The sequence below is a fragment of the Vulpes lagopus genome, chromosome 6 (assembly GCF_018345385.1).
Source record: "Vulpes lagopus strain Blue_001 chromosome 6, ASM1834538v1, whole genome shotgun sequence".
NCBI classification, from domain to species: Eukaryota; Metazoa; Chordata; class Mammalia; order Carnivora; family Canidae; genus Vulpes; species Vulpes lagopus.
The window spans coordinates 114,712,114-114,725,381 of NC_054829.1; positions in this window are offsets into that span (position 1 = coordinate 114,712,114).

Here is a 13,268-nt window from a genome sequence, read left to right on the forward strand (position 1 = left end):
AAGGCTCCATGCACATATGGGGAGAAGGTTTAGAGAGAAGGCTGCCTAGAAGTAAAGGCGTAAGCCAAATTTTACAATTAGTTAGGAATTAGCTAGATAAAGATGTGGAGGGGATTAACAGTTCTACACAGTAGAAGCCACTTGGGAAAAGTAAAAAAGCGTATGAGAGAATCATGGAATATTTGACAAACTTCAAGTAAGTCTCTCACAGTGTATGGTATGGAAAGAAGCAAGAGCTGGAGATATGAGAAAACCTAAATGATGAAAGGTATTGTATGCCATGCTAAAGATTTCAGATTTTATCTTGAAGGTGATGGGAAACCTCTCACGATCACTTTTCAAATTTCAAAAGATTCTTTTGGAACAACAATGGAAGTCAGAATGGAGGCAAGGAGATGTGTTAGGAGGTTTGTTGCAGCCTTAAGAACAGAGGATGGTCAGGACCTTGATTGAAGTGGCATCATGCTGGAGATCAAGACGAGGGGTGTGATTGAGGAAGATGAAAGAGGTAGACTTGGTAGGCCTTGGCTGTGATGGCCTGTGGGGATCAAGAGAGAGAGGAGTAGAGTTATAGCTCAGTGGTTGTTTAATGAATCTAAGAGGGAAAAACAGATTGTCAGAATAACATTTTGAAAATCTGTTGAATTTAGGGTTGCAGTGGGACATCAAAGAAGAAATAGCCAATAAGTAGATTTTTACCGAGTGTAAACCTGATGAGAGAGGTCTGCACTGGAGATAAAGTCCTTTGCACAATTTCATTGGTAGTTGAGGACATAAGAATATATAATACCTGTAGAATGGAGAGCAAATTAAATGTAGAACAGAATGACATCTCTGATACTATGACATCTCTAAAAAAAAAAAACTATGTTTTTGCTTCTTCCTTTCCTCATTCTTTTTGGTAATTTAAATAAGTAAACACACATAAAACTAAAAAACTATGTTACTCTAGTTATTGAGAGAAATGTAAAATTATAATTATTGATAATATTAATTTTTTGGATACTTACTGAATTAATATTTATTGAATAGCCACAGGCACTGCACTAAGCATTGTACATGCACTATCTAATATGATACTTAATACGGATTCACAATAAGATATATCATAATCTCATTTTTCATGTAACAAAACCAGTTTAGAGAAATTAAAAAAACTCCGTAACTGGAAGTCATAGAATAAAAGGCACAACATATGGAATACAGTCAATAATATTTTAATAGTGCTGTATGGTGACAGATGGTAGCTACACTTGCAGTGAACATACATAGCATGACGTAAAAAAAAAAAAAGTCAAATCACTATGCTGTACACCTGAAACTAATGTAACATTCTGTGTCAACTGTACTCAAATTTAAAAAAATTAAAAATTTGCTCAAGTTTCTATAGTTAGAAGATGTTGAAACTGAAATAACAGTCTCAGTATGCCTTTTTCAAACATTATTGCCCACCTACTTGAATGTAATTGTGATATGTGAAGTAATATTTACTGTCTTGCACTATTGACCCCCCACATCAGCAACCAGTCCAACCTTTCTGAAATCTGCACTAGTTGCCTTGAAAAATACCTTAGTTTTAAAGATAGTTTCACTAGCTGAACTCTCTGTTTCCATTTTGTTTTGGTTAATAGTCTCTCCATTATCATGTTAAGTGGCTTACAGAGGTGAAGTGTGTATGTGTGTGTGTGTGTGTGTGTATCCTAATATCTAGGAAGACAAAGTCTTTGTCCTCATAGATCCTACCTAAGCATAGAGGCGAATTAAAAAGAAAAGTGTTAGGGCACGTGGGTGGCTCAGTGGTTGAATGTCTGCCTTTGGCTCAAGGCATGATCCCAGGGTCCTGGGATCAAGTTCTACATCAGGCTCTCTGCAGGGAGTCTGCTTCTCCCTCTACCTATGTCTGCCTCTCTCTCTGTGTCTCTCATGAATAAATAAATAAAACCTTAAAAAGAAAGAAGTGTTAGACTATTTCCGAGCCCTTTAAAGAAAACAAAAGTACACTTGAGCCTTGAACAACACAGATTTGAGCTGCATGAGCCACTTAAATGTAGACTTTTTTGATAAATGCAGTACTGTAAGTGTATTTTTCTCTTCCTTATGCTTTTCTTTATAACATTTTCTTTTCTCTAGCTTACTTTAAGGATACAATATAAAATACATATAACAAACAAAATACATGTCAATCGACTGTTTATGTTATTTCCTGATCAACTGGAAGTTATTAGTGATTAAGTTTTGATGAAGTCAAAAGTTACATTTAACTTTTCAACTGCACAGCAGGGGTGGTGGTGGTGGGGTGTGTGTGAAGCTCATCAGTGCTGCTAACCCCCACTTTGTTGAAGGGTCAACTGTATAATGGAATTGAAAATAATGTGCTACCATGGGGAGTGCAATATAGGTATATAAAATTCACATTTGTAAGTAATATATCTGTGGCTCATCTAAACCAGAAGTGTAATTTTGTAAAGTATTCTGGGGGGAAAATGTGTGTGGAGGGGAGGTGGAGTGAAATTATAATAAATGAGGTCTTCTCTCCTTATAGGGATCCTTTTACTGAAAATGAAAGAAACAGGATTCTTAGTTCATGAGTATTTCCTCAATATAACGTATTGACTAGGCTAGACTATGTTTGTTCGAGGCCAGATTTGCAGGAAAGTCAAGCTAGAAAAAAGGGCTAAGCACCAGGAGTTACCTGTGACAGTCATTTTCTCATTTTACTTTTAGATTGGACAGACCATTCTTTTTTTTTTTTTTTTTTTTTTTAAATTTTTTATTTATTTATGATAGTCACAGAGAGAGAGAGAGAGAGAGGCAGAGACACAGGCGGAGGGAGAAGCAGGCTCCACGCACCGGGAGCCTGATGTGGGATTCGATCCCGGGTCTCCAGGATCGCGCCCTGGGCCAAAGGCAGGCGCCAAACCACTGCGCCACCCAGGGATCCCTGGACAGACCATTCTTAAATTATGCACAATATGACACAATTTATGTATTTTGTATAAACATTTTCCTTGGCCCTGGTGGATTACCTGGAAAATGACTTTTCTGGGACATTAATCATGCTCAACATTCCACACCAGTCTGGAGATATCCAAAAGCCAAGCAGAGTTACATTTTCCCTCAGGTTGATATCTCCATACAATATTAATATACGTATTTCATATTGTCCTCAAAACATTAGAAGGATTCTTGAGGCTATATAAATTCTTTACACTTTCTTCCTATTTTCACAGTGGCATAGAATAATAGTAATATCAGTGAAATGATTTTGTTTTATTTAATCATTATATCCATTAGTAAGTCTATAAGACTTTAGACTTATAAGTCTTATAAGTAATAAGACTTACTTATTACATTGAAATGTAATAATTTAATTAGACTTTTCAATATTTTAAGATGCAGACTGTATTGCTTCCTACACAGCACTTACATTTTAGTCACCTAAATTGCTATTTTAAAAATATTATAGGGAAATCACTTAGGCTTGCAAAACCGAAAGTAAGAATTCCCTCATCTTCTACTTAGATGTTTTTTTCTCAATAGGGGGGGTACTCTATCAATGAAATTATTTTTCCAATATAGCATCAGATCATATTTTACCATTATTTTTAGCATCATAGTAAAATAGAAATTATGTATTCTTCATTTTATATGTTCTTCACAATGAAGTAGGGGCTGCAAGCTTGATAATGGCAGAGACTGTTCATTATTTTCCCATTTGAATTCCTAGTGTCTATCAAATTCCTGACCCATTTTTGGCCTTTCACAACTATTTGTTGAATGAATGAATTATATAGGTTGTCACAGTTTAGAAAATAGTTGAAATTTCTAGAGTCTCATATTCATTCTGCTCCTGCTGCAAATTATGTGTGCTCTTTGATTTATATAGTAGGGTACTTCACCAAAATAAACATATTTGCCAGAAGATATTGTGGACAGCAAGCCTCTATTGTGGTAGAACAGTATTTCTTGAGATGAACATGGTGCTTTGTAAGGAATGCTGTGGTCACTACATTACCTAGTTTATTCTAACAAATCAAAATATATCTGCAGAGTATCCTGGCAATTCTGGTCTCATTCATCAGTGTGTGCTTTACTTTTTGCTACAATATCCTGTTGACTATTTTGCAATAATACAACTCTTCAGCCAATGTATTCTAGTGCCATTTATATCTGAAAGGTCGGGAATTTTCTAGGTCTTAGAAATTCATGTTTTCAGCAATTTCATCTATGTGCAAATGGTATAAGCACATTCTACTTTGAAAGTTCAGAAAAATTATGACTATGATTGTTGGAGACGTAACTGGAAACCCATCTTTAAATACTTTAAACAAAAATTCAGGGGCGCCTGGGTGGCTCAGTCAATTGAGTGTCTGCCGGGGTCTTGGGATCAAGCCCCTTTTCGACTCCTTGCTGGGCAGGGAGACTGCTTCTCCCTCTTCTTCTGCCTGCTGCTTCCCCTGCTTGTGTGCTCTCTGTCAAATAGATAAATAAAAATCTTCATTAAAAAAAAAAGAATTCAAAGCAGTTCAATTGAATGAAGAAGATAGCAACATTTTTTGTTTAAAAGTCAACTTTTGAAGTAAAGAGATCAAACATTTTATGTAGGACAGTATATAGTTTTGCATAGTGGTTGATCTTCAGTTTAGAAGGTTGCAAGCATTTTTTTTCTTTCCAGTCATATAACTTGGATTTTGCAAAGAACAATAATAGAATTTTGTCACCATAATATTTCCCAGAAAGTTAATCTGATGTTGTTCAGAAGTCATTTCATTCATTTGAAGCCATGCTGGGTTGTATCTCAATTCCTGACCAAAATAATGATTATTAAACTGCTGGATGAATTACTGCAGAAATGAAAGAGATTTTAGAAAGATAGATAAACTACTAAAAATTGTACCCATAACATGCTTTATACCATAATGATATTGCTTTGCTAGAATAATTCATGCTTGCAATTAAAATAGGCAAATGATATACAGAAATATAAAATTTTAAAAATCATCCCAAATTCTACAACTGAAAATAGTCATTATTAGCAATCTATGAATATTAATTCTGACATCTCTCTAAACATAATGATAGGTGATTAAAACTGTTTACACCAATTCTCATTTTCCTTCTAATATATCACAATGCCTTAAAGCACAGGTTGGGGAAGAATAGAGACTATATACATAGCAATGTTTGGGAGTGCAAAAATCATGACCAGGGAGATAGTGACTAAGTACCTGGATAGTACCCTTTGTAGCCTTTGGGAGGTCTTTCTTGTGTTTCCGCACATGTTGAGAAGAGAAGTGCTGGCACCATTTTGTTGTAGACTACCTGTGAAAGCATGTTTGTTAGATGAACAGCCTGGGAAGGCAGTATTTTCTTCAGCAGCAAAGGAAGGTTTGTTGGTTGAACAGTGCCCCTGGGGCAATGTTTGGGTGGGGGGTGTTTGGGAAGCAATTACTAAAAATGAGGCCTCCTAAGCTTGGGGTGCCCTAGCTGTGACACAAACCCACTACATGCACAGCATCCAACAAGGCCACTCTGCTCTGCACGGAACTCAGAGGGCAAGAGATACAGACAGACACTGATCCGAAGATGTTAACTCGAAGTTCACTTGTTTTCCTTGGTGTGTGCACATCTTGATCACTGTTCTTTCTGATTCAAGAGACAAAGTTTCTCTGCTAGAATTTACTGAAACCCTAGTGCTTTTCTGTATTGGAATGCGAGTGTGTGTTTACAAGAGATGCCCTTTCCTTAAAAAGTTGTTATAATATTGAAGTGAGGGCCATATGGCCTTCCAGTTTTTGGATGACATTGAGAAGTGCAATGCAATTTGCAAACAAAATGGCATACATACTGGAGCAATTAAACTAATCCTTTTTTAATGACTAAGAATGCTATGTCCAAATTCCAAACCATTTCTTCAAAATTGATCATTAACGAGTACACACAGTTAAACAATGTGTACTAGAGGAGGAAGTATGAAGCGCATTTTTATATTGTAGTCTAGGAACACAAAATTTTACCAGGTTCTCATTTAAAATAATATAATGTTTTCTCCACTGGCAAAGGCAATGAATGGGAATATTTAAAAAAAAATCAGACCGTATGTGTTTTTAAAAATGAGATAGCTAAGCATGCAATGACATGGAAAGACTTCCAGGATATAGCAGATTAAAAAAGCAGATGAGACATCAATGATATACATTGTCTAATATGAAAGAGTAAAACGTATATATTTGAAATAGTCTGCCTTTTATGCTTTTTTTAACTTTAGAGATTTTTCCTTACATATGCAGTCCCCAAATCTAGCCAGAATATGGTTTATATTCACTTTCCTTGATTTTTGCCTAGAAAATGAGGAGCGCCTTCATCCTACATATACACATCTTTTTTCAGATTAGGAATGTTTTCTTCTGTCTTTGATTTTTCACTTCATCAACAGAGCGTGATAGGCATTGAGAAAGCAGGAAATGAATAACATAAATTTGTTTTGGAGTTTTACTGTAATTGTTGCTAACATTTACTGAGGGCTGTCTCTATGCCAGGTTGTTGGAGTTAAACCTTGTTATAGCCTCACATCAAACATTTGAGCAAAGTACTGTAAGTATCCCTATTTTACAGATCTGTAAGTTAAGGCACAGAGAAGTTCAGTAATGTGTTCCAGGTGCATCAGCTTGGAAGAGACAGTGCCATGGCTTGAACCAGGGTGCTCTGACTTGAGTGCACGTTACAATTAAGCATTTGCCTGAGTGAGGACATCCTTGTAGTCGCCGCATGTGACCTTGTACCTTTCTCCCGAACACTGAATAATGTGGGCCTCTGTTTTCTTTCCTTCAAATTTTTCATCCCTTCCTCTCTCAGTTGCTTTTTTAGAGGAGGGTGGACATTATCTTTTTCTCATCCAGTGCAGAGGATATAAATTAATTTATCATTCACATTTTTGATTCACCTCTTTCTTAGGAGAAAAAAAAAGAAATTTCCTTAAAAAGTATCAATTCTGTTGTTATTGCACCCAAAGTGAATTTACAACCTATTAATTCTGTTCTTATTGAAGATTTTTCTTATCTCACCCACCTCTCTTTCATTGTATTGTCTTTTAATCTCATAATTAGGCTCCATTATTGATAGAGCAAGTTGTGCTTAGTTATATGTGATATATCTGGGGGTGAATTGATTATTCTCCTGCTAAAATAACCAGGAATCTTTCCCTGAATGTCAGGAAGCAACATGGCCTGAAAAAATGTCTGTGTGCTGGCGGAAAAGGGCATAAATATAAGATCAACATAGCACACCCACGCTTATTTAAGAACTCTACCACTTACAACCATGTTCAAATGCCATGACCTCTCTTTGTATTAGATATTTCCTTGTGTTTCAGTTTTCCAGAAGCAGATACATGAGATCAATACAACTGAAGATGTATTTTAAGTTATTCCTTAAATTTCAGTCAGCATTTTTGAATGTAGTCAAATTAATGTATGATGGACAAACTGGCTCTATTGCATTCTATAATTACTGCTGTCAGGATACTTCCAGCTAGAGATGGAATTGTTTTTGCATTTATCATTCTCTGTTCCTGCTTATGTATTTGTCAGTGCAGCTGTGATTCATTTATTTTATAATACTGCAACTAATCGTGTATGGGCTATTTGATCAAAAACAACATTTTAACGAGACCAAAATAGCCAAGGCAAGGGAAAAATGTAGTTATATAACAATGTTAGAACTTTTTTTGGAAGCAGCATTGAAAAAGATTATTCATTTGTATAGCTCTGAAAGCCAAATAATAATTATGGTGGCATTGTTCTGTTGTCCATATTGTCCAAATCTGGGTTGGTAAGCCAGAAAGAGAAAGTGAATTATCCCTCATTATCTTGTTTGATTTGGCCCTTTAAATGGTCAATATTGCTAAATTGCCCTTTGGGTGGAAGGAAATTAGATTGTATCATATGCCACTAAAGGTCTATTTTCATGGTTGGATGTTTTTGAATTCACAAGGCTCAGAATGCCATGCTAAAGTAAAGATAATTATGAATGCAATTATTAGTCATTTATGCCATTAACATAACATACAAATGGATCATTCGCTCAGAAATTTGCAAGGCACTTATAAATACTGGAAAAAAAAAAAAAAGAAAAAGAAACCTCCAGGAGCTAAAGTAAACTTGATTTGAGACAGTGTGAATTAAGGTATATACTCCTGACAGTTTTTGTGCCAAATGCACTTTAATTAAAGAGATTGTCCTTTCTTATACCTTTTTGAAGGACCATCAAGTCTGGGTATAAGAACACTTTGAATAATAATCTTATAGAGTAATCCCAGTGTCATATGAGTGAAAGATTCTAGGAACATTGCTGGGCACCTGAATAAATTTGGGGGGTTTAAAGAAATCTTCCTTGTAGCAACTTCTATTATATTTATATTATATTTAACAGAAGTGATTTGATTTGATAAAATGAACACTTGGTGGGAAGGGTAGTTGTTTTTATCCTACCAAGCAGGTTTTCCCATTCATGTCCTCTGTAATAGCACACTGATGTTTACTTTGGAGAAGTGTTCCTCCTTTTTTCTCCTGGTCTTGAGAGGGTTCCCGATTGCAGTGCCCTTCCAGCGGGTTCTGAGATTGCATTTCAGTTCAGCCAAAAGGCAGAGAAGCGATTGGTCATGAAATTGATCATGTGCCCCCAGCTGGGCCAATCATATTGCTGAATCCATGTGGATGCAACGATTGAAGCCAGAAGCAGCATATGGCCCACACCGAAATGAAGGACAGTTGGCGTCCTCCCGATACATTACTAAGTTAGAGATGGTGAAATCATGTTATCATTGATAGCTGAATCAATAAAAAGCAAAGGTGGCTTAAAGTCAGTGGAGTCAGATGTCTTGTAACATAGAAACAAGCAATGGTAATGGTGGGGGTGGAGGTGGGGGTGCAGTAAAGCAGCAAGAGGAAAGCAAGAACATTCTTTCTGATTAAATCACTGTTTCCTTGGGTCCCTGAAACTAACTGTATCCTTAGTCATCCTAACTTCAAAAACTGATAAACTCCTTTTAAGTTCTTTTGAATTGTATTAATGTTACACTTAGTTGAATATTACCAGGAATTGAAAGCCATCTAATAGAAAAATTGATTTGCTACAGAACTAGAAATAACAATATCTATTTTGGCATCTGAGATTTCCTGTTACTGAAATAATTTGTAGGATTTAGTGTTCAATTTCCTTGGCAACATGGAGATATCCTACAGAGAAATACATAGCTACCAGGAAAAAAAAAAAGAAGTAATGGTAGCAAGGCATTCTAAGTATAAGGCATATATAAGTATATGAACAGTTGTATTACTGTGTTGGTATTTTAGTACATAAAAATTTCAAAATGCTTCAGAGAGTGGGCTGCATTATATTAAAGATAAAGATAAACCAAGTGATACACCAATGAAAGGTGAACAGTACTGATGTTCAACAATAACAGATCTGTGACAATGAAAGTCACTAACATTTATTAAATGTTTCTCAGGTGTTTTCACATATATAATATTGTTTTAGTCTCATATCAACCCCATGAGGTAAGGAGTATCCTCACTTTGTAGGAAATAGGTTTTCGTGAGGACAAGTAATTTTGCCCAGGTCATATAATGAGTAGCTCTTACATCACACCACACAGCCTCTGATGAGAAATAATCATCCACTTGCTGAGTTTGCAAGTGTTAAATTTGGAGAAATTTTGGACAGTGTGCAGCATATACAATTCATTAAAAAATAAAGTGAATTTTATTTGAAAATACAGTGCACAATGTATATAAACATGGATCTGACTTTTGGGTAAAGAAAGAAGAATCTGAATATTTTTTTAAAGGAAAAAATATTGATTTTTGAGTACACAAACATAAAGATTTCAGGTGATCAGAAATATAAGGAACAAAAAAATTGATACTTTTTAAAAACCAATACAAAAAAAAACAGTACAGATGGTTAATATAATTAATATACAAGAAGCTCATACAAATCAGAAAAAGGTAAATAATTCAAGAGCAAAAGTTTCAGAAGACATAAATAGGTAATTCAAAAAAGTAAATTAAATATATGTAAAGCCAAGTTCAATAAGTTACTGTAAGATGCATATTAAAATAATGAGATGCCAGTTTTTAATATACCAAAATGAAAAACATTTTAAAATAGCATATTCCATCAAATTACTCATAAACAGTAGCTATGGGGAAATAGCATTGTAACACTGTTAGGGGAAATATAAATTAGTACCACCCTTCTATAGGATAGTTTGTACAGTGTATATCAACAACTCTAAAAATATGCTACATATTAAATTTTGGGGGGACAATGTTACTAATAAATTAATCAAAAGTAAAAGTATCCTAAGACATGTTAAACATATACTTTTCACAATGGTACTTACCATGAAAAAAATTGACATATATTCAACATATAACTACAAGTGAATAATGAAATGTTTTCATTATAATGATTAAGTGCTACATTCACTAATAAAATGCAAACAATATCGATGTTCAACAAATGCACATCTGTAAAAACGAATATGACAGCTGTGTGATATAGAATAGTTAATGTCATGGGAAATGCTAATCATTTATTTGCATGTATGAAAAAGAAAGATAACAAACTCTAACTTGTGGGCTTTATAAATTCTGTTCTTTGGGGCCATACTGTGATAGCACATACTAACCAACAAAACAGAGAGAAATCAGTTACTGTCAGAGTCAGGTTGTAAAATCAGCTTAGAAGATGTGATTAATATGCCAATAAGACATCATGATATCTGCAAATTTCTATATATATTAATAAATGCAATGAAAAAGATATCAATCAAAAGGTGGAATTGATTAGTATTAACTAAGCATATTTCTGAATTGAAGGTAACCAGATATGATATTGTGATATATATCAAGAAATACATTATTTAGATTTCATCCCACTACCACACAGAACTCCTAAAACCCCTTGGATTTTCTACATTATAAGAGTGATAAAAGTCTTTTGCTATCCATAACAAGTCCCTCTCTTTTCACAACAAGCCCTTTTATTAGTCCACACTTGAGTTGATGTTAATGAGACTTTCAGAAAATTCCTAAGGTGGGGATGAATGGCTGCCAAGAGAACCAACCAGGGATTAGAGAGTTAGACCTTACAGCTCCACCCCCATCCCATCTCTGCGGAGGAGAATAGAGGCTGGAGATTTTAGTTCAATCACCAATGGCCAATGATTTAATCAATCATGCCTAGGTAATGAAGCCTTCATAAAAATTCAAAGGACAGGTCTGGAGAGATTCCATGTTGATGAACACATTCAATTGCTGGGATGGTGGTGCAGTCCAGTTCCATAAGGAAGGACAAAAACTCCTGTATTCAGGACCCTTCTTTTTTTTTTTTTTAATAAATTAATTTTTTATTGGTGTTCAATTTACCAACATACAGAATAACACCCAGTGCTCATCCCGTCAAGTGTCCCCCTCAGTGCCCGTCACCCATTCACCCCCACCCCCCGCCCTCCTCCCCTTCCACCACCCCTAGTTCGTTTCCCAGAGTTAGGCGTCTTTATGTTCTGTCTCCCTTCCTGATATTTCCCACACATTTCTTCTCCCTTCCCTTATATTCCCTTTCACTATTATTTATATTCCCCAAATGAATGAGAACATACACTGTTTGTCCTTCTCTGATTGACTTAATTCACTCAGCATAATACCCTCCAGTTCCATCCACGTTGAAGCAAATGGTGGGTATTTGTTGTTTCTAATGGCTGAGGAATATTCCATTCAGGACCCTTCTTAACCTCACTCTACAGACCTCTTCATTTGGCTCTTCATCTATATCCTTTATAATATCCTTTATAATCAATTGGTAAGCATAAGTAATGTTTCTCTGCGTTGTGTGAGCTACTTTAGCAAATTAATCAAACCAGAGGAGGAGGTTGTGGGAACCTCCAATCTACAGCTGGTTGGTCAGAAGCACAGGTAACAAACTAGACTTGCAATTGACAGCTGAGTGGTTGGAGTCTTGTGGGACTGAGCCCTTATCCATGGGATCTGAGGCTGTCTCTACATAGAGAGCGTTAGAATTGACTTAATTTCATAGTGATTTTGGAAAACACAATAAATCAGATGACCTTCTAGCTTGAGCACATGGACCACTTTCTGTGATGCCAATAATAGAATTTTTAATCTGAGCGACATTCTTAGTTGTCATCAGAAATAAACAGTGAGCATTCTGGTATCTTCCTCAGATTCAGTTTTTCTTTGTTTTTCTAGTAGCCAGTCCCTAAGGCCCTGATTCCTCAGGGCACAAAAGAGAAAAAAATCTCCCGGGCTTAAAAATAGGCAGTGTTATGGGCAGAATTATGTCCCCCCAAATCCTACCTTGAAGCTCTAAACCGCAGTACATCAGAGTGTGACTATCTTTGGAGATGGGGCCTCTGAAGAGGTGATCAAATTAAAATGAGGCTTTAGAGTGAGTCCTGGATCCAATCTGACTGGAGTCTTTGTAAGAAGAAGAAATTTGAACACACAGAGAGACACCAGGGATGTACATACACAGGGGGAAAGTCCTTCTGAGCCTCCAGGAAGAAGTTGGCCATTTGCAGGTCAAGGGGAAAGGCCTCAGGAGGAACTAAATTGGCTGTCATTTTGACCTTGGACTTCTAGAACTTCTAGCACTTCTAGAACTGAGAAAATAAATTCTGTTAAGTAACCCAGCCGGGATCCCTGGGTGGCGCAGCGGTTTGGCACCTGCCTTTGGCCCAGGGCGCGATCCTGGAGACCCGGGATCGAATACCACGTCGGGCTCCCGGTGCATGGAGCCTGCTTCTCCCTCTGCCTGTGTCTCTGCCTCTCTCTCTCTCTGTGTGACTATCATAAATAAAAAAAAAAAAAAAAAAAAAAAAAAAAGTCACCCAGCCTGTGGTAGTTGTTACGGCAGCCAGAGCTGACTGGTACCCTTAGAGAGGCCGGCCACTCCCTTAATTAGCCCCTCCCACACTTTTTCAGCTTTCACACGTGTGGCCACCTCCTGAGAATATATGCTTGGACACGTAGCCAAGGTCAGGAATGGTTTGTACTTTCTCCTTTCTACTTTTTTTCATTATGGCTACATTTCTTTTTTCTGTAATTCAAATGTATTTTTGTTTTATATTCTAAAGAAAGCTATTTTTAAAACAAACAAAAAATAACCCTTATGTTGAAAAAGTTTAAGTTCAGCTGATGTTTACTCCTATCACACAAAAGTGCCTTTTTTGAATCAATCAT